The sequence below is a fragment of the Tursiops truncatus genome, chromosome 2, assembly GCF_011762595.2.
Source record: "Tursiops truncatus isolate mTurTru1 chromosome 2, mTurTru1.mat.Y, whole genome shotgun sequence".
NCBI lineage: Eukaryota > Metazoa > Chordata > Mammalia > Artiodactyla > Delphinidae > Tursiops > Tursiops truncatus.
Genome location: NC_047035.1, coordinates 6,277,034 through 6,280,822, shown reverse-complemented (window position 1 = coordinate 6,280,822; position 3,789 = coordinate 6,277,034).

Here is a 3,789-nt window from a genome sequence, read left to right as displayed (position 1 = left end):
CTACAGGGAAGGAAACTGAGGCTCAGAGAGGTGAAATGGCTCCCTCAGAGTCTCCAGTTAGTAAAAGGAAGGTTCAGGGCACAAGTCCAAGGCACAGTCTCCAGAGCCCAAGCTCACCACCATCCTAACACCCCTTCTCAGCCCCTTGGCCATCTGCCTGACTCTTTCCAAGTTTTGAAGAATTAGTCACCTCCTCCGGGAAACCTTCCCTGACCTCCTAGGCTGGAAGAGATGCTTCTGCTTTGCACAGACAGAAGAATTGACATTCCCAGTAGTCAACTCTCATGAAGACATTTCCTCATCCCTCCGCTGCCCCCCAAAACTGTGCAACCCCTGCACGCACCACGTGCAGCATGTCGTACCTGCAGGAAATCCCAAGGACTGAGTACAAAGATAGAAGTGCTGAGGGGCTACTTGTGATGAGCAGAAGGCAAGGTGTGATGCAAGGGACTCATGAGAGTTTCATGGAAGAGCCCTTTGGGCAGAGGGCTTCCAAGATCTAGAAGGACTTAAACAGGACTCAAAATAAGGGCACTCAGCAGGTAGAGCTGCAGGAACAGTGGGAAGACAGGCATGTCCCCAGGGCATTTGGGGGTGCTGAACGACGGGAGACTGAGTCAGGCAGAGGGGGTTGCGAAGGACCTTGACCATCAAACAACGTCCCTTCTTCTCAGCCTGTCTTGGTTCCCTCAATCCTAAACCCAGAGGTCAGAGAACAAAAGCCCAGTTTTATCGGGCTGGCCAAAAAGTTCCCTCGGATTTTCCCTAAGCTGTTACAGAAAAACCCGAACGAACTTTTGGGGCAATGCAACATTTGACTGGCACAGTGCTTTAAAAAATTTTTTTTAATCATTGCCAACATTTAGTCATAGAGAAATTTTTCTCAAAAAATTAAACTATTTGGCCACATTGGATTCCCTGCCTGGTCATAGTCAGCTGGCACTCTGACTGCTCAGCCCCTGTCCCCCTGGGGCCTGGTTTCTTCACTTTACCACAGTCCCCAGCATTCACAATGGCCACCCCCGCCAAGGGGACCCTCCATCACCAGGCATCGTTGCATTGGCCAGCGTCACTGAGGGCGCCCACCTGGCTCTGAAGGCATTTGGATGAACCCAGTCCCGAACTCCATCTGTGATAGGAAGCCTCTATGGGCCTCGACTGGGCTTCCTGCAGGCCTTGGAGGGCTTGACCTTGAGTATGGTACATCTCTGTACGTTCTTACCTCCTTTCCCCCCAAACATGGCCACACTCACCTTCCCTTGGAGCCAGACAGATCCACACTTGAATCCTAACAGGTGTGGGATCCTAGTAACACCCCAACTCTGACATGAGTTTGCTGTGGGCCGAGCTTATAATTCTCTTATCAGATCCACCTAACAGGGCCACAGTCCTCAAAGATGCTTTGCATTTCAACCCTCGGCCTCTTCTCCTTTTCCCCACCCTACTTTATTTCTTCGTCTCTCCCTCTCTCTCTCCCACCCTCTCTCTCTCTCTCTCTCACATGACTCCCAAACTCAGAAAGGTTTGATTGCATTGAAATTTGGCTCTAGAGCCCTAAGCCTTAAGGCAAACATTTGTCCTAGAATTCGCTGGAAATCACTTGGCTTCTCTTAGCTGGATGATGGCAAAAAGCAAACAGCAGCTCCCTTCCCTGCACCACGCCACCCTCACTCCCACATTGCAGTCTGGCTAACTGGAGGTTCCTGGAATTTCCCGGGGCTACACACCAGAGTCTCTCCACTCAGGAAACTCAGCAAACTCCTGGAAAGCTCCAGAGTCATCGGCCGGGGCTATAGCCAGGCCAGCCTGCTGACAAGGGTGCCCATCTTGTTATTCATCACCTTGGCTGGGCCAGTGCTTGTCTGCAAAGCTTCCTTGAGTTTTGGGTGGATTCTGCCTGCTTTCCCATGACCAGTATGCATTGGCCAAGCTTGGTTCTAGAGGATCCTGACATGTGACTGAGAAGCTAATTAAAGAGAGAAGTTATCTATTCAGTCACTCACTCGTCGATCCATTCATTTACTTCTTCATTTATTGCAGCTTAAATTACCTCACCCGTTTTCTCCTTTACTCATTCATTCATTTAGACATGCACTAGCTTACGGAGAGATCTACATACAGATGTGGATCTAGATTCCCTTGTTTACTTTTTTATTAATTCATCTGCCATCCACTCATCTGCTCATCTATTTTTCCACTCGTTTATCCCTCAATTTCCCCATTTGGGTATATGTTGACTCACGTTATTAATGTATTTATTAACGCGTTATTCCATCCACTCATCCATTTATACATTCACTCAATCACTCCATTTATTCATTAACTCACATACATACTCACTCATAAACAGCTCCCTTCCTATTGTACAAGGCTTTATAGGGTAGGTTAAAACTTGGAGTCTGAATACAATAAGACAATAAAAATAGTAGTCTCAGGAAGACACGGGCCCACACTCTCACTCTCACATCTCTGTCTCAAACAGGCAATGATCCATGAACTGGGGTTCATGGGAGAAGGGGACCTCAGCACAAGAGAGAAAGGAGAGGTGAGGTTCTCTGGGGTACCAGGGCCAGAAGTCCATTCGTGCAGGGCAACCAGATTGCTCCCCCTTGATGGCAGTGTCGGGGAAGGGGCGGGTGATGACCTCCCAAGGCAGAGACGGCTGGGGGAGACAGTCACTCAGAGAGTGAGCGGGCACCGGGGCCAGCAAGGAGAGCGCCCCCCTTAGCCGGCAGCAGCTCAGTTCACACATAAAGAGGCAGGAAGCTGGGTGTCCTGACTCAGGTCGTGGGCTCTGGAGCCACAAGATGCCAGACTCGGTTCTAGAACTACCTCTCAGGAGCAGTGGGACCTTGGGCGGCTTACCTGACCTGGGTGAGCCTCCCATACACGTGGGGACAGGACCCCTGCAGGGTTATTCCGAGGACTCTGCGGGGTCTGCGAAGGATGGCGTGCAGAGCTGGTGTGTGGAGCCGTGGTACACGTTCCGGCCCCTTGGGTCAGGAAAGGCCCTCGAGGGACAGGATGCAGGATGGGGCTGGCCTGCTTCCAGAGCTGAGAACAGGGCTGGTGCATCGTGGGTGCTCAGTAAGAACTGATTGAATGAATGAACGAGCTGGAAAGGGCTCTTAGAAGTCAGCCAGTCCAGCCACTTTCAAACTCTGCTACTTTGAAAGTGATACTGGGGCCACCAGAGAAGGTTTGGGGCCACATCTCACTTGACCCAAGCACCTCTATTTTTAACTCTTTACATATTGGGCTTTTCTTTTAAATTTTCATTTGACAAGCGGGTTTCCCTCCCCACCACCAAAAAAAAAAAAAAATCTTGAAAAAGGATGCTTGAACTCTCTTAAAGATTAAAAAACTAAAGCCCAGAGAGAAGAAGCAAGTGCCCAAGACAGTTCAGCAAGTTGATGATGGGGCCGGAGGAGACCCCAGAACTCCGGACTCCCCATCCGGGGAACCTGCCCAACATCACACCACCGTGTTTTATCACAGTACTGACCCTCCAGGCTTTCAGGGGCCACCTGCCACCATCCCCACCTCTTCCAGGACTCTAAGATTCCAGATGGAAGTGGCGAGAATGGTGAAAAAAAGGGTAACTGGGTCAAGCCATGGAGAGTGGGGAGGGCTCCCCAGGTATGCTGTGTCTCCTCAGGTGGAGAATCCAGCTGGAAATTCTGCAGGAGAACAGCCAACACCGTATGGCCAGGGTGTTGGGTTTTGAAACCCTATCCACTTTTTTTAACCTATAATTATGTGGCACACACCTAATTAAAATGGACTATA